Source organism: Rhipicephalus microplus, chromosome X, assembly GCF_043290135.1.
Source record: "Rhipicephalus microplus isolate Deutch F79 chromosome X, USDA_Rmic, whole genome shotgun sequence".
Classification (NCBI taxonomy): Eukaryota; Metazoa; Arthropoda; class Arachnida; order Ixodida; family Ixodidae; genus Rhipicephalus; species Rhipicephalus microplus.
In genome coordinates, this window is record NC_134710.1 from 463822043 (window position 1) to 463841121 (window position 19079).

A 19079-nucleotide genomic window follows, 5' to 3' on the forward strand; every position below is an offset into this window, starting at 1 on the left:
CTCTTTTTCGACCGCTTCCGCCTTTTCTTTTATCGCGCTGCGCTCGTGATTCCAGCTCCTGCTCAACATGAGGATGAAGCGAGACACCAATGTTGACTTGTACGCTGCGCTCAAAATGCTTCAAGCGGCGTGGATGAGTGTGACGGCGACCACGATCGCAAACTGCTTTCGACACGCCTCATTTGCCGCCGCACCAGACGCCAGCGATAAGCCATCAGACGAGCCCACTGTGCCGGACGGTTTAGCCACATCAAACGAAGTCGCTGCATCATGGACGGCACTTCGTGACGCCGGTGTCGTGCCTGACAGCGAGTCGTTTTGCGACTATGTGAGTGCGGAGTCTGAAGTGGTGGCAACGGAGCAGCTCCTGGATGACGATATTGTGCGCGCTGTCAGTGATCGTAATGAAACCAGTGACGATGACTCTGTCGACGAACAGGGGACAAACGTGCCGACGGCGTCGGAGGCATTAGACGTGGTGGACGTACTGCGCCGCTACTTTGGCGCTCACGAGGGCGGCAAAGATGGCTTGAACATTGCGGCCGCAGCTGAGAGAGCCATCGTTCGCATCAGGAAGATGCATCAACGTCCAATTACGGACTTCTTTGCAGCTAAGTCTGCCTGAAATGCAAGCTGTGTATTTTGAAGTGCATTAAAACAGGTGCATGACTTTTTTCCTTTTCATCTGGGAATGCGGTTATTTTGCTGCATACCACCGTGCGGCGGGATGCTATTTCGCCCGCTATTTTTTTGGGGTAAGTACAGTGCAAAATATTTGCGGTAAATGCCCGCTACGGCTATAACGAAATATTGGTTATAACGAGCAAATAGCGGTGGCCCTCCGATTTCGTTATAACGAGGTTTAACTGTATATTGAATTATTGCCTATATTGAACCGTTCCTAAATCACGCGGGAAATCGCATGCATTATTGATTTTTTATTTCGAACAAAGTTTGACATATAATGGATATATCGAACTCAGCCACCCCAAACCACCCGCGCTCCATTGACAGGCGGCGAGCTTTTCCGCAACTCTCGAAAGTAGCGGTAGAGCGGTGGGCGTTTACGAATGCTGCACACATCGATGGCGCGGAGAGCGCCACTTTAACGTAGCGGCGTACGCCCGCCGCAGCCTTGCGGTAGAGGTTCTTGAGGAAAGTGAAGAGAAAAGCGCGGAGCTGTTATTTTCTTTCAATACGAACGCACCGACACGGCTTCGCGTGGGGGAAGGGGGAGTGGGAGGCAAAGATTAAGGAGGAACGTATAGAAGCGAAAGGACGCCGACGACTGTCTCGGACGCGGCCCGCGCTGCCGCCGGAAAAGGGAAAGCAGTCAGGCGAGCCGGCGTGGGCGCGCCATGTGCGCGCTTTACACCTGGACTCACGCCGCAGCCTTGCTTGCAGTCGTTGCAGTCTCTATGGTGTCAATGGCACACTGCGCACTTGTTACAAGCTCCTCCCCCGTAGCATCGGCAGGCATCGGTCGTTGTGCTCGCAGTGTTCGTGCATTCGGAGTTAGGCCTGTCGCGTACTGTTCGGAGTTCGGCCTGTTGCGCGCTGTCCTAACTTCGAACGGTGGAGCTCACGGATGTGGAGATTGTCGCCGAAGCTACTGCTGAGCAGCCAAATGAAGACTCTGCCGAGGTGGATCCCGCAAGCGCTGATGGTGCCCCGCTCCCGACATCAGCTGAGGTCGTAGCTGCCTTGGCCCTTGTGCGCTGCAACTGCGGCGCGATTGAAGGCACCGGCCTATCACTTATGGATCGCCTGGACTATATTGAGGACGCAGTCGTCAAACACGCCATGGCCAACAAAAAGCAGGCTACTCTTTTTCAATATTTTAAACCAACACAATAAATACTATGTTTGAATCTTCAAGTGAGTATTTGATGCAACACGCTTGAACGGTTCGTTGGTTGTTTTCAGCAAGCTGTTGACGCATTTTTTTCGTGATTTTTTTATATCGAATTTTTGATATATCGAACTATTTCGCGATCGCCGCGCCGTTCTATATATCGAGGTTCGACTGTAGTAGTGTGCTGGGTGCCAGGACACCGTGAGATCGGGGAAAATGTCTTGGCGGATCAACTTGCTGTATCTGCCCAGAACAACGCTGCTACCAATACATCCATAGCTGTCCCTGCGCTTGACGTGAAGCCCTTCCTTCGACGGGAGCTCAGGGCGTGTTGGCTGCGGCTATGTGATAGACAAACACAAAACAAATTGCATGTAATAAAACCGAGACTTGGAAATTGGCCACCAGTATCCAGACCACGCTACACACAAGTAACGCTCACCAGATTACAAATAGCACACACACACAGCACACATGCATATTTGTTGTCTGGCGGTGAGCAACCTATCTATGACAGATGTGGGGAACCGCTTACGTTTTTTCATATACTTGTTCAGTGCAATGAGCTAGACTTTCTAAGAAAAAAGCACTTTTTAATACCCTACCAACACCAACTTCCATTACATCTAGTCATGTTCATTGGTAGAGATTCTCTTTTTAAGCTTGAATCGCTGTTCATGTTTTTAAAAAATATAGATAGCTTTCACTCCATATTTCAAGGTGATCCTTAGCACGACCTCTGTACAGAGGTCAAGGCTGCGGTGGTTCCATTAAAGACAGCACCTGCCTCGCTGCCCTTGGGTTCAAAGGCATGCACTGACGAGGCATTCGTGCTAATCTCATCTCCTCAATCCAGTTTTATCACCACAAACATTGTCTCTCATTTCCGCTACACACATTTCACGTCACTTCCATGATTTTAAATACTTGTATGTTTTAACCCACTTCGCGAGTAGAATTTTAGACCTCTTTACAGCCACGAAACAGTACCATAGGTCATATCCTGTATGTATTGCATCAAATCATGCACCATTGCCATTTTATCAGCATTTTCCATGGCGCTTTTTAGCTAAGTATGACCCTTGCACCATTAAAACGCATATATTATCATCAAATTGCGCCCAACCGCCAAGCAACCTAGCATCACGAGTAGCCACGTCTTCTCATTGCCTGTTGTCTTTATGTGAACTTGAGGGGAACCTGTTTCGCTGACTGTCCTTGACATGGGAGTCTGGTGCGCATTGCCTATGTGCCCCAGTGGCATTAGCGATGAGCATGCAAGTCGAGCACATAGCGCTGAAACTCCACTAGCTTCGCTTTGCAATCTGCTGGTAGCTTCTGCCTTATTGGCGTTGTTCGCCAAAGGGAAAATTCATTTTTTCGCATGAACTTTAGTGCCCATCCACGTGAAGCCCTAAAGTTCTCCCGCGGGATCCCCATCTCTCGAGCTACATCTCGGCAGGGATTCCGCTTCTGCGCCAACTGTGCCAAACGAAATTTGCTGCGTCAACCTGATAAAATCGACGTAAATTGTGCCAACTTGCATCAAACCGTTCATCTCAGGTGTTCGCAACCTGTGGCTCGCGGGCCGCTGTGCTGTCGTCAGAGATCCTGGGGCCACAACCGTTCGACACGGAATCAGTGAGCGAGTCCCCGAAGAGGCGTGGCACCGGCGCGTCGCAGATCGGCATTTGCATACCTGCCAATTCTTTCGATTTTTCCCTAAAATGTACGAATTTTGATCGCGTGTATGATTTTACGAATCTTGCCTGAAATTTACAAAAAATATTTCATTTCTGATAAACAAAAACTAAAATTAGTAAAATAGCGTGGCCTCCACGATTGGCCTAGGCACATTGCCGTAGCTGGTCCTGGAGGCCACAAACAACTTTCTGCTATCATCATCACATACTTGTGAAGTCTCCCGGATTGTTCGGGAGACTACCGGATCGTGACCGTTTCTTACATTTGTAGGGTTGCCATGAAAATCACCCGAAAATCGAAAGGTGTGTGTGAGATCTGGCCACATTACCAAAAATGCTGGCCAGTCCGTTCCAGGCTTTTTGCGAGCCCACCGCATTATAAACCAATTTGAGAGGAGTTAGAGTAGAGTCTCAGTGATGCGAAACCGCGACAGATATGAATCTGTGAGATTCCCCAGCCAAATTCATGTGTTCATATGGGGCGAAATTCGAATGTTCCAATCACTTTTCCTAATTGCGGCGTGTGATATAAACTTTAGTATCAAAACTGTCGAACGAAGGCCGATCGAGAGCAGCGTATTCAAAGCTTCGGAAGTACGCGTGCGACCAGCGCACGCACTGTCTTCTATAGTGCGTGTGGTTGTCATTGCCATAACCGCTGTGGACGAAGCCGCGGTCATTCGACACAATCATGTATGGCGACAACGTTACTGATAGAACTTCTAAAGTGTGCGCGCGGCCATCGTTCGACCAGTCAAAGCAACGCTGCTTTCCACAAACTCTCTGGAGGAAACCGCGGCAGTTGCGACCATAGATATCATAAAACAATTTAGTTTTGAAGGCACGTGGATTGAAAACAAAACTACCGTTTGCTGGAAACCGCCGCGCACAAAACCGCGGTCGAGGCCATTCGATAGCGATCTTTGAGCTCTGAGGGTACGTGACTGACGCAGCGGTAAGATGAAATGCAGTAAAAACAAAAAAAAAGGCTAAAACCGTTTCGCCGTTTTTGTCCAAAGAATCTAGTAGCAAGCAAAGCCCGCGCTTTCGGGATAGCCAGCTGCGCCATCCCATCGTTTGGCGTGTGTCCTAGAAAGACATACGCGAGTTGTTTTGACAGAAATATATTTTGCTAGGTTTTGATGACGCGAAATTTCGGCCGGGAGCGTTTGTGCCCCCTCTTTTAAACTCTCACTTTGGTGGAAAACACTACCCTCGTGTGTTCGGCCACTCCAAGCTATTGATTATGAGACCGCAGCTCTCTCCCCAATTGTTTTTCGTGATGTTTTTTTTTCTTTTGGTGCCGAAAATGGGGGAAAATAATTCAGCACACCGATTTGACTTATGACGGCAAAATGTGATTGTGCTTGTCGTTAAAAGCTAATCTATCACAGCTACAAATTAAAAAAAAGTGGGTAGCCCCTTCCGCCCCCTGCCCCTTTCCCTGCTCGGGGGTATTACGAATTTCTTTGTTGCCAGGTTGGCAGGTATGCATTTGAGAGAGAGCAAACATTCCACCCCAGCCTTTCCTTTTCTTTTCCTTCTTCGCGCCAGCGTTGAGGTGTCGGAGGCGCGGCCGTGGGATTGGCCGTGGGGCTGAGAACATTTTCGGAGCACGGTATGCTCGAATTAACCGCCGCAAGTGCTTGCGCGTTCGAATTACAGGCCGTTTTCACCCATTGGAATACACATAGCTTTGACGGAACCACAACGTCAGTTCTAATTAACTGGAAGTTCGAAATAATGAGATTTGACATTAGTAAATTACGCTTTCATAATTCCAAAATCACCATGCTTGCCACGAGAACTCTCTCAGTAAGCAAGAAAACGCACAAAAAGAAAATTCGAGTGACTTCACATACCGTATAAACCGGCCTATAGGTTGGGTGGGAATGTAGGCCGACCCCCCCCCCCCCAAGTTCAGGTTACCGAAAAAGAAAAAAAAGGAAAACAACCCAAAACTGCCGAGCGACATTTATTTGCGAATTGGGCACATTGCACCCCAACCGTTGGAGCTCCCCTCAACCACCATCGCAACTGTTCCTATTCGTTACACGAAGCACCACTGTCTTCTGAAGACGAGAGTATTTTGCTGGCCGCTTCCCACAGCGCGTCGTCTTCCATGCTATCCAGCGAGTTGCTGATGCAACATTTCTTGAAAGCATTTTCCACCATGGAATCCGGCAAGGAACGCCAGGCGGAGAGCACCCAGCCACAAACAGTCGCAAGCGGAGGCCTCTGTGGGCGGCCCGCGGTGTTGGGGTTGTCGCCGAACATCCACTCTTGGTATTCCAGCCATACTCGGACCCTGAACGGCTTGTTTAACACAAGATCGAGCAGCTGGAGGGTGGACGTCATACCATCTGGTAACACGGCGAGGTCCGTTTTCCCGTCGCCGAGTGCGCGTTTCACTGCGTCGGTTAAGTGGCCATGAAACACATCCAAGACCAGCATGCTGCAAAGACGCAGCAGTGCACCTGGCCGATGGTTCCAGACTACTCCTATCCATTCAAGCATCAGGGCCTTGTCCGTGTATCCCTTGTTGTTGACGCGGACAACAACACCGGGCGGGAACACTTCCTTCGGCATTGTCTTACGTTTGAAAAGGATGAAGGGCGGAAGCTTTCTACCATCTGTCATGCATGCCAGCATGACAGTGAAGCACAAGTGCTCCTTGCTACTGGACAACAGATTCATGTCCTTGGTGCCACGTTGCCTGATCATGGTTGATGAAGGCATGTCAAACCACATGGGGGTCTTATCGGCATTATCAATTTGCCCCATCATGTAGTTGTTCTTCTCCCGAAGCCGGTTCACGAAGCCCTGAAAGTTTATAAGCTTGTCCTCGAACTCCTGTGGCAACTTCTGACGGATGGATGTGCGCCGCCGGAGAGAAAATCTTTTGCGTCTCATGAATCGATGCACCCAAGAGTTTGCTGCACGAAACTCTTCTCTCGTGAGCCCAGCTTCTAGAGCGAGTTCCACAGCTTTCTTGCGAATGGTATTAACGGTCACTGGCAGCGAGCACGCACGAACTTCCCGCACAAAGTTTTCTAGCATATACTCCAGCTGCAGATGAACTGCACTTTGCCCACAACATGACATTTTCCGAGGATTGCATATCTACAGCTTCCCTTTCTGCACCCTCCAATAGCGCATGCTTTTTTCTGATACACCATAGCTTTGCTGAGCAGCCATATTCCCATTCGCTTCAGCGAACTCAACAACGTCTAGTTTAAACGCAGCTGAGTACTACCTTCTCTTACCGCTAATCGTATTTAGTAAACGAAAAAAAAGACTGCTACAAATGAAATGCAATGTCAAGCGGAGTGAAAACTTGGAACAGATCGGAGGTAATTCACGAACACAAAAAAACAGGCAAGAGAGAAAAAAAAACCTGCTATTGGATTTAGGTGTGAATATGGCCGCGTCCGACTTCTCATCAACATGCAAGCCACATGTTGCCAGACAGCAGTGCTCTGCCGGCTAGACACTGCTATATAAGACGAGGGGCGACTTTAGGTCCGTTCGATTCACCTGCACCACGTGAACCAGTTCACGGGGTGCTGCACTTTGCCATTCGTTTTAGTGGTGCAGCATTGACGACCTTTGAACCCTGTCATTCGTTTCAAAAGGTGCAGCACTGGTTCAAGATTTTCCTGCACCTCCTACGCTGACGGTGCCGGCTTGGTGCAGCCGCATGTGCAGCTGAGCAAACGACGCAGCACTTAGGCGTAGGTGGCTTAGGCGTCATACCCGCCTCTACAAATGCGGTGTGTTTTGCCAATATGTTCGCGCCTCATAAACTGTCCAGATGTGTGGTTCGCCATCGTTCAGTGTTAGCTGTACGGTGTAAATTAAGCGAAGAGAAATAAGGCCTGCACACTGTTGGCACATCGTCATTCGTTTCGGGGGTCGCACTGTGCCTGCGCCGCTGAACTCACGCTGCACAATTTCTGAACTTCGCTTGCACAGCCGTGAACTGGTTCCAATTGGTGCAGGTGAATCGAACGGACCTTTTAGCTCGTTGTTTTATTGAAAATATCTCCACCTATATTCCGGTTTATACGGTAGTTCCATGAGTGCATCAATTGCAATGACTTTATAAATTTGGATGTTTTTTTACTAGGTCCTACATAGCTCTTCAGTACTAAAAACAAAGTAAACTGACTTCTGAGAGGAGTCTATATTTAATGTACTAGGTCTAAGGAAATTACTTTGAGCTAATGTCGCTGAAGTAAAAAAAATACTCATTGAAATTTGTGGTATGACGTGCAGATATTTCAGTGCGAAATTCAGAAATAATTTATAAATGTAATACCAATTGTGAGGGCTCAGCAACGTAGACAAGGCGGTGATAAGGTGAAAACGGCTTTAATAAACAGAGGCTATGGCATCAATGCAGTCATGGAACACGCGCGCGCCTAGGAACGACTACGAAACGGTGTCACGACTCAATCAACATGTAGTACAGGGCTGCCAGATTACTTACTGTCTCACATCCGACCTCCTCTTTTTTTCGTAAAATGCTCGATTGGCTTTTTACATTACATCCCAGCCCCCTTTTTTTTTTTCATAGTCTTTTCTCATAGTCACCAAAACATCTAAATGATCCGCGAATCCTGGAACAATGTGGTTATCGTTCCTGAGGCTTTTCGTCTTGGTCTAAAGCTTGGCCTGTTGACGTGCCTTGATGTTGTCCCGACGTTTCCGGTGACACTCTATCTGAGGTTGCTTTACGTTCTCGGTGCTAAAATCCCACTTGTGCCTCTCCTGCTGCCGCTTCTTGCACAACTTCAGCGGTGCCTTCCTCAAAGTATAGTCATTTCTGACCTTGATCTGTTCTTTGCACAGAGCCCAGTGGCATTTTCGCACTTCCAAAGCCCCTTTCGCACGGCATATTTCACATTCTTTAAGGTGCTTCACCTTTTCCGCCTTCACTTCCGGTTGATGGACAATCTCCTCCTTTTTTTCGACGTTAGGCTGAGCATCTGTACTAGTTGACGGGTCAGTCGATTCAAGCTTACTATAGATGGCGTAGCTGTCACGGTAGAAAGCAGTTGCACCCTGTGGCGCCTTTTCTATTTTTGGGTTGCTTGCAGCGGCTAGGCTTTCTTGACTGAGCTTGTGTTGCTTATTCTGTGTTGGCTTAGCAGCTAACTTGGTGGCTTGTTTATTGTTCTTGCGCTTACGTTCTGCAGGTCTTTTACCTCGAAGAGTCTCAATCTTACTGCTGAGACGCTGTCGAAGCTTATCCAAAGAATCGACAAGTTCCCATGGCGCTGAGTGGATACTTGTCTTGGCGTCCCGTTGTTATTTGTTTTCAATTCCTTGACCTGCAGCAGCTGGCTTGCTGTCTGGTACAGTCCTTGTTCTATTCGTGCCGCTTGGTGACCGAGCCTTGAGCATGAAACACTTGGCATTGGCACTGCATGAAGTTGCGATTCTTTTTGCCACATCTACATGGTTGACGGTGTAGTGACACGTATCCCGAAGGAGTACGGCCTCTAGCGTGGGTCCAGTCTTAGCGAGTCGCAGGGCACGCGTTAACCGTTGCCGGGGCGAGAACACGATACTGCTCAAAGTCGCAACACTTTATTGTCCGTGGCAACACCAAAAGGCAGTACAGCCCGTTGCAAAAGTGTGGCGGGAAAGCACATGGGCTTATCCACCCATGGGCTGAAAGTACTACACAGGGTGCCACGAGCACGTCTTCGTGGTAAAAGTGATTCATGGAGACACCGGGACCAAGGCCCGGTTGCTCGAGCGAGGGCACAAGCGCTCGCGTTGACTACGGAGGGAGACGGGTTGGCGTAGCTTGGCCACGCACTCGGACACCGTACCGCCTTTCGGCCGAGCATACGCAAAGGGGCAACAAAAGGTGAGCGTTTGCCTGGGGCGCGAGGTGCCATCAGCGAAGTCCGATGAGGCCCAAACAATGGGAGTTGACGGATGGAAAAGGGAATGCGTGCTCACCGTAAGCTGTCCCGGAGAATCTCTGACTCTCTCCCGACGCACGCTCGCAAAACCTCTCGGGAGACTCCGCGCGCGGTGCCGCAGTTGACATTCGCTATTGGGTGAGAGAGGTTAAACGTCATTCCTCGCTCTCCCAGCGCGGCAGAGAGGACAGGAGGGGAGTCATGTCGGGACATGAGAACCGCAGAAGAGGCGGCAAAGCCTGAGCAAGGGCAGCAAGCTAGCCTCAATTCTCACATCGGGCATATGGCGATGCATCCAGCACAAGCTCGATGGCGTGTTCTGTCCCTTTGTAAAAGCTCAAATCATTGTCATCAGTAGCAAAGAAGTCAACATGCTGACGCAAGATGTGTTGAGCTGCCATAACTTCTTGCAGCTGTGGACCTATGTGAGCGTCACGTAGCTTGTCCAACGTAGCATCATTTGTACAAAGTGTTGCTGTCTTTGGTTGAAGTGGCTGCTTTCTATGCAAATCTTCAATGTGTTCGAGGAATAACCATATGGGCTGGTTGTTGTCCGGCAATGGCAAAAACTGCAAGCAGCCTGTGAGAGACACCGCTTGTTCAAGAGGAGACTCAGGACTACTTGACAGCACAACAGCATTGGACATCCGTGGTAGCACCTTTTCCAGGCATCACATGACAATACCCGTTTCAGGGTGGTGGATTTCTGTTGGGTGAGGTGATCGGACATCGGACAAGGAGCTCAGGGCGGGCTGCCCTAAACCAGTCCTCTCTGAAGAATAAAGGCAAGGGGTTTCTAGCCAGAACTAGAACTTCAAGTGCTGCTGAAATAGGCCCCACAGCGATATGAGTACATAATGTACCAGCTGGCGGTGCCGCTACCTACAACAGATATGGAAGGTTTGGTTCATGGTAGCAGGTTGGCAGATCCAATGACGTCTAGCGATAGTATAGTGCGGTTTGAACCACTGTCCAGAAATGCGTCTACAGTGCCGATAAGTGGAATGTCTGCTTGAATCACAGCGCACAGCACAAGAGATACTTCGGATGGTTCTGAAGGTTAAAGGCACGCCAGGGAGGGAAAACTTGTTTGCTGGCTGGGTAGCGGGGCACTGGTTCTGGAACAGGGCACTTCGATGCAAGATGGCCCGGTTGGCGACAGTTGTAACATATGGCCTTGCTTATGTCTTCCCCGGGGCGATAAGCAGGGGCGCCATTTCGGGAACTAATTGCAAGATAACGAGTGTCTTGTTGGTCCAGAGATAATGACGGAATTTGATGTGGTGCTGATGAAGCAGGTGGGTTGACTTGTGAAGACGCTCTCTCATTCCTAGAACCAACCTGCAGCGCTGGCAAGGGAGGCGCTCGTAACGTTAACGATCTGGCTGCAAAGTGCGACTGATTTGGGAAAACAATCATGCTCTATAGTTCTGTCGAGTTGGGTGGCGATGGCAAGAAATGCGCTCACAGTTAGTGGTCGTTGTACAGAGATAGTTGTTGCTAAGTGTGCGTCGCGCGCACCCTATAGAACCTATTCAATGCTGTTGGATCCACCAATGTTGGATCCACCACATGGTTGACGGTTGTGGGCTACGTCATGAAGCAAGCGTTAAATCATTTCATTCTTCGAGCCAGTTGTCTCCAGATTACGGCGCGAAAGTTCATGTTGAATGAAGGCCATTGGCCTCATTCCATTTTATAAACGGCATTGCGGCCGAAGGACGGGGGGGGGGGGGGGGGCAAGATCGAAGAAGGCTTAGGGCAGACAAAGGCATTGAGGCGGGCAGCTAGCACAAAAACACCAACTCACACCAAATGGACTAGTGGCTCCGGTTTACTCTGCATGGTTCGGTGACAACATGTAGTACAGGGATGCCAGATTACTTGCTGTCTCATACAATATTTTCTCCTCAATTAATAAACCTGAGATGGGGAAAAGAATGACATGAAAGTTCTCAAAGCCTTTTTCAATCTAAAAAGATCCTTTTTTCTTGGTCAGCGTCCATTTAATATTAAAGTGTTTGAGGTACTTTCTTTTCCAAAGTGCTCCACTATGAATATATACTATGCCCAAGTGCTCCTAATAGTAAGATTACCCGCTCTAAATCTAAAATTTTACTGCTGTAAAATGCTTCTAATAGCAAGATTACCTGTTTCAAAATACCCCAAAACTAAAATTTTACTGCTTCAAGGTGCTCCTAATTGCAAGATTAGCTGCTCCAAAATGCTCGCAAACTAAAATTTTACTGCTCCAAAGTGCTCCAAAAGTATAAAAATTTCACTGCTCCAAATCGGCATCCCCCGGTGGCATCACTGATCTCAAGCTTTCTACTGAATGAGCTCAACGTTGACCCCCAATTGGCAACTTAGCTGCTCAATTACAAACTCTGTCACTTTTTTTTTTCAAGTTCTGTGTGAGGGCTACAACGAGGTCCATGGAAAACTTTTTGGCTGGGCTCACTCTTCAAAAGTTCTTCTCACTGGAGCCTCCACTCACGAATAGTAGATGCCACCACATCTAGCTGTCGAGCTGCAGCTGAGTTCCCAATTCCTTTAGCCATCAGTATCGCACTTCTCTTGAAGCGAGTATTGTACTGAAGTCGTCGCACTGCCATTTGCTCGAGCCGATGTCGCGGAAGCACAAAGGAAATGAACTGCTCGCAAAACAATCGCGAACAATAGGATTAGATTCGATGTTGCCAGCATGCATATGTTGCCAGCACAAGGTTGAAAGATCACCAGGTTTGTCGTAGCCATGTTAAGGAACCATTGGGCGACACTGCCAAGGCACAATTTGAGATTCTGCCCTCAAATCACTTCAGAGAGATTTTGAAAAAAAATCTTGCTACATTCTAGGAAATACAGAAATACAACTAAAAAAATGACACCACCTCCCCGAAGGAAATCATGGAGAAACGCGAATGCATTTTTCGCGCCAAGAGAGGGCACCATTGCCGTCAGAAATTCACCTTCACCGACTTCTGCCATCGCCTTGAGAGGGGCCCAGCCAGTGAACGGTCGAGAGTGAGGAGCGAGCGGACGAGAGAGTGGGGTGCCAGCGTTCTTGGCTCTGTGTTTGCGTTTCACAGCGGCGTCTCGAGCACACATTTCCAGATGTTCTTGAGAGGCACCCGGCCAGTGAATGGTCAAGAGTGAGGCTCGAATGGACGGGAGAGTGGCGTGCAGGGAGGAGAAAGAGTGAACATCGAGAGAAAAAGCGACAAAGCTCTGCACCTACTCTCCGCTTGCTAGGGGCGAGGATAAGCACGCATGCCCGCAGCTGTTGCTACAGGATTGGGAGTGAGAACAAGGAGATAACACCTGCAGGCGGGCGGTAGCCGGCGCAGGATGCCCGACATGGCCCGACTAAGAAATGCATTCGCATTTAAAATAAAAATCAACTGTCTTTTCAATAAGCACGCAAACGTTTTTCCCTGCACAACCCATCTTATCCCTCTTTCGCCGATGTAAGGCGCCGGGGCCCCGTCATACCTTTCTATGCCTGCAACTGTTTAACAGAGTGGGGCCGATGTCGCGCCGTCAGCATCCCTGGCTGGTGCAGCCTGCACAGGTTTGCCACCTGAACGGCCACTGCAAGCTCAGTCAGGTTTGAAACCACTGCGAACATGCCTGCTGGGCAGGTGCCATTCCAGGTTAAATTCACCAGGTTAAATTCACCAGGTTAAATTCACCAGGGCAGGCACCAGCTTAAATTCTCCTAAGAAGACCGATCATTACCGGTCACAGTGCGCCTTCATCTGCTGTGATCGGTTCTGGGGCATGCACCACACAAGCATAGCTCTTGAGATTTGTTTCTGATATTTATGCAAACTGATTTCTAGTTCATTGTTGTTGTTCGACTTTAAGTGCATAATGGACAGTATATGAATTAAAAAAGTCATGCTTTTGTGGTGTGGTAATGGAGGGGCTGTTTTCAAAAGTCGCCAGTACATCAGACACATGTAATTGTACTATGTGTGTGCGTGGATGGGGGCAGAAATTAGTATTGTTGTGCAGAGGAGTATGCTGAGAATTCTGTGAACGTTTCTAAGGAAAATCCCCCAAAAAGGGAATTTTCATATCTCTGAATGGGAATTCTTCGGCCTAGTAGGGAAGATCACTGATAGTTTCAAGAGTATTAAGTCTCAAGGAAGAAGAGTGCATGGACAAGCTATAAAGGAGAGCTGCCAGAAATTTTTATCGAGCATTAATTCATATGCAGATGAGGCAAGAGTCGGGAACATGGTCGGCAAGGTCGAAAGACAAGAAGCACTCTCTCTTCCGCTAGTGAACACACAAGACAACAGCTTGGCGCAGCAGGCAAATACTTTCGGGGTGCACTTCGAGCAGGTCTCTAGCTCATTGAACTGCACTGAAGCATTTCAACGTATAACTAAAATAGAAAAACAGAGAATAGAGCGGGAATCCATGTCACACAAAGCATATAATAAACCTTTCTCTTTAGCTCAACTAGAGGCCTCTCTTACCTGTTGCATATCTGCTCCAGGCTCCGACCGTGTGGCATATGAAATGTAAGACACCTGCCCATTGAAACCCAAAAAGCCCTCCTCTACCTGTATAACGTGTGATATAACGTGTGATCCTCAGTCTCCAACTACAGGCCAATAGCATTAACTAGTTGCCTTTGCAAGTTCTTTGAGAAAATTATAAATAGGCGGCTGATGCACGTCCTTGAAACTAATGGTCTCTTGACCCATACCTGTCTGGGTTTCCAGAGGCTAGGTCCATCACTGACCACCTTCTTCACATCGAGGCAAAAATTCAGGATCCTTTCATTCGTAAACAATTCTTTCTTTCTGTGTTCCTCGATATGAAGAAGGCCTATGACATCACGTAGCGCTTTGGTATACTTCGAGACCTGTCATACTTAGGTGTGCGGGGTAGAATGTTCGCAATAATTGAAAGCTACCTGTCCAGTTGGACATTCCGTGTCCGAGTGGGCACTGTGTTGTCCCATACATTTGTCCAATAAACAGGAATGCCGCAAGGAGGTGTATCGAGTTGCACACTTTTCATGCCGAAATGGACTCCTTGCGCCTCGCCATCCCACGCAGTATGTTTTACTGCGCTTATCTTGATGATGTACAGCTCGGTTTTAAATCGTGTAACCTCTTAATGTGCGAGCGGCAGGTCTAATTAAGTTTGAACAAGATTTTGAAATGGACAAATGGAAATGGCTTCAAACTGTGCACACAAAAGACCACTTGTGTCATTCTGTCATATTCTTTACAAAAGAGGGGCTTTTATCCCGATCCTGACATTGATCTTCATGGCCAACGTCTGTCTGTAAAGACTGAGCATAAGTTCCTGGGCGTAATACTTGTCACAAAACTAACCTTCATACCCCACATCAAGTATTTAAAGAACGGGTACCTAAAGACAATGATATTCTGAAAGTGTTGACACGCACTACGTGGGGTAGTGACAGAAAATGTCAGATGACTTTACAGTAGACTAGTGATAATTCAAGCTCTGATTATTCATACTTTTGGTTAATTCAAACAATATTCAAGTTTGGGGACCTCTATTCCTTTAATGTATTTAAAAGCCTCTTAATCTAAACTCCATCATTCTGTTAATTGAAAGTTTTTGTGGTTCCATACCAGAAAATATCGGCTGCTTTCTGACTGCAATTCAAAAGTTTTGCATGCGTATATAATTCTAACAATATAAAAATAAAAAAAAGTGTCTTGGGTCTTCAAGGAAAAAGGCTTTGCTCGTAAACAAATGTTTGAAAAAAAAAGCACATGCATAGTAAACTGTGATCCTTCTCAACTGGTATAGAGAGGTTTGTGCTGAAGGCACATATAGCAAAGAAGCAGTTGGCAATTCACAATTTTTTGAAGAGGTCATATCAGCAGTAAATGGCTGATAAACTTGTCGACCTTGCACCTACTTTGTGTTCATTGGGTGCAATTAGGGTATGAAAACTCTTAAAAATTTTAAATGGAATAAATCGGTGCCTAATTGTAATGTTTGGTGTCGCCTCATCCACAGTCATGTTTCTGAGAACTTCTGATAATTTAAACTTTTTGATAATTCAAAGTTCAGAGGTCCTTTTGAGTTTGAATTAATGAGAGGCAACTGTATATGAAAGCCTTGTATGCACGCGCTTAGATTACGGTGCTGTAACCTATAAGTCTGCGACACCATCAGCCTTAAAGATTTTCGACCCTGTCCATCATGTAGGCATTCGCCTTTCTACAGGTGCTTTGTGAACTAGCCCTGTAGAAGCAAATGAATGGTCGCTCCATTTGCAGAGATGTTACATGTCATTTACATACTATCACAAGGTTAACGCAGACGAGGAACAACCCACTCACTTAACCACTCAACCACTGAATTAATGAGTTGTCCAGTTCTGCCTTGTTTAATAACCGTCCTTTGCTGAGACAGCCCTACTCACTCCGTGTGAGGAGTCTCGCTGAGGAAACAGGCGTGCCCCTTTCAGAACATCGTTTGATAGTTGCCACACTATATTCACTACCGTGGCAGTGATAGGTATAGACTGCGATCTATCTTTCGTGGATGTCACTAAAATGCACCTGTATCGGATGATATCGCTACTGCATGTACAACACGTGGCGATCAGTCAAGATATCTTTGGCTTGCCCTCGCCCGTTCCACCTGTATATAAAGCATGGCACAATAAACTTACCATTCTTCCCGTTACGCTCGGACTGTCAGGATGGCCCAACGACCACACACGATACATGGTGTCAGAAGTTAACCGAAGCTAGCGCCTAGCATGTACAACATGGATTTTGTGAAGCCACCGCCCCCACTACGTACTAATGGGGAAATCAGCAAGAACTGGCAGGGCTTCAAGCAGCGCTTCGAGTTGTTCTTGACCGCGTCGGAGACCAGTGGCAAACCCCGAAAGGAAGCAACAAAGACTGCCCTCCTCCTAAGTATCGCAGGTGAGGAAGCCATTGAGATCTTTAACACGTTCGAATACCAGCAAGAGGAGGATAGCAGCGATTACAAAACAGTCGTGCAGAAGTTCGATGCATATTTTGCCGGACAGAGTAACGAAGTGCACGAACGCTATGTATTTCGCTCAAGGATCCAGAAGCCGGGAGAACCCTTCGAACATTTTGTGAGGGATCTGAAAACGCAGGCAGCATCGTGCAACTTTGGCAGTCTTAAGGAGTCGATGATCAGAGACCAGATCGTTTACGGGACTACTGACAGCAACCTTCGAGAAAAGCTGTTAAGGGACAACAATTTGACACTACAAAAGGCCGAGCTGGCAGGTAAAGCCGCAGAAGCAGCAGCGGGACACCAAGAAGTTTGGGCACGCGAACTGAAAGAAGTAGATCCGGTAGGCGTGGCTCCTATTGACAAAACTTTTTCGCCAGGACCCGCCTTTTCTAAGTGTCTGAGATGTGGGCGCAAGCATGCACCACGAAGCTGTCCAGCGTTCGGGATGAAGTGCCGGAAGTGCCACAGGCGCAACCATTTCGCCATATGCTGCAAAACAACCACGGAAGTTCACGAGCTCCGAAACTCCGAAGACAACTTTGACATTCTGGACGTGTCAAATTTAGGCAAAATTCCACGCGACTGGACGGTGCGAGCTCAAATCAAGAACCTGCCAGTAAACCTAAAAGTCGACACGGGAGCACAAGCAAATTTGCTGCCTTTGAGCTGCTACCTCAAGATGCGCCCTCAACCGCCGCTGAATCCAAGTAGCGCGGTGTTACGTTCGTATGGAGGAGGGGCAATTCAGCACGTCGGGGTCATACGTACCGAAGTCACACTGAATGACTCGACCTCAGTACTGGATTTTTTCATCGTGCGGAAGGGGCGTCAAGCGATCCTCGGACTTCAAGCATGCCAACTCATGAGGCTTGTGCCGCGTGTTTACAGCGTGTCTAAAAGCAACCATGAGTGCATCTTTGACGAATTTCGCCATCTGTTCACCGGAACCGGGTGCGTGCAACGAGCATACAAGATGGTGTTACGTGACGGCGCCATACCCGTCGTCCAGGCCGCACGGCGTGTTCCAGTGGCCTTACAAGAACCCCTCAAGATGGAATTGGACCGCATGCAACGAGCCAGCATTATCACGAAGGTGACCGAGCCTACAGACTGGGTGAGTCCTGTCGTTATTGTTCGAAAGAAGGACGGGAAAATCCGAGTGTGCATTGATCCACGAAACATAAATGAGTGCCTAAAAAGAGAACATTACATAATGCCTCGCAGAGAAGATATAGAAGCAGACCTCGCCGGCGCGACAGTTTTTTCACGCCTGGACGCAAACTCGGGGTTTCACCAGATCCCTTTAGATGACGAAACCTCCCGAATTTGCACCTTCGCAACACCATTCGGCCGCTACCGGTTTTTGCGCTTACCCTTTGGTATAGCATCTGCTTCAGAGGTCTTCCAGAGGACCCTGAATGAAATTTTTGAAGAACTTCCTGGGGTCAGAGTGTACGTGGACGACGTCCTTATCTGGGGTGCATCCATAGAAGAACATAATGAGCGTCTTAAGTCGGTGCTACGAGCAGCTGAACGCGCCGGCCTTACATTCAACCCAGAAAAGTGCACGTTTGCGGTCGAAAAGATAGAATTTCTCGGGGACGTGATTGACAAAAACGGCATCAGACCAAGCCCATCCTTGATAAATTGCATGCTACAAATTCCCACACCAGTTGACAAGCTTGCGGTGCAACGAATGCTGGGCGTTGCCAACTACTTCAGCAAATTCTTGCCGTCACTCGCTGAAAGAACCACACTACTGAGGGGCCTGATCAAAAAGGACCGAATCTTCGAATGGACAGATAACCACAATCAGGAATGGAAGCAGCTATGCGACAGTTTGAGCAAAGAACCTTTGCTATCTATCTTTGATCCTCAGAGAAAAACCAAAGTGTCGTGCGACGCATCACGGAATGGGGTTGGATCAGCTTTGCTGCAATACCACAATAACGCGTGGAAGCCGGTCGCGTACGCGTCACGAGCGCTCAGCGAAACTGAGCAACGGTATTCACAAATTGAAAAAGAGACGTTAGCATTGCTGTACGGCTGCGAAAGATTTCATCACTTTATCTACGGCCGCAATGTCATTGCAGAGACCGATCATCGGCCCTTGATTACCATTGCTCGGAAACCAATAGGCGATATGCCGCCAAGGCTACAGCGTTTCTTCCTCCGTTTGCTGCGTTATGACCTTGACTTGCAATTCATTCCAGGGAAGCAGCTCGTCCTGGCCGACATGCTCTCGAGAGCCACAAGCAGGCAAGCGGGTGACACCGACAGCGACGATGTAGAAGTCCACGCGGTAAGTGTGATGTCTTCATTAGTGAGCGACCGAACATGGAAGTGGTTGTCAGCAGAAACAGAGAAGGACGAAGAGCTTAAAGACGTTCTGAAAAACCTAGAATCTGGAGAGGATATCAAGGGCCAATGGAGGCCATTTCAAGCAGAACTATCTCAAGTTAACGGTGTACTTTTGAAAGGCTGTAAGGTGGTAATACCGGCTTCTATGAGACGTGAAATGCTAGATCGCATTCACCAAGGTCACTTAGGTGTCAACAAATGTAAATCAAGGGCAAG

General features: G+C 48.1%; 1 protein-coding gene across 7 annotated transcripts in view; it reads left to right on the forward strand.

Annotated features, from left to right (window-relative positions):
- AspRS-m (aspartyl-tRNA synthetase, mitochondrial) overlaps positions 1-19079 on the forward strand; it is a 382875-nt gene that overhangs the window by 95707 nt on the left and 268089 nt on the right. The gene's annotated exons all lie outside the window — the stretch shown is intronic.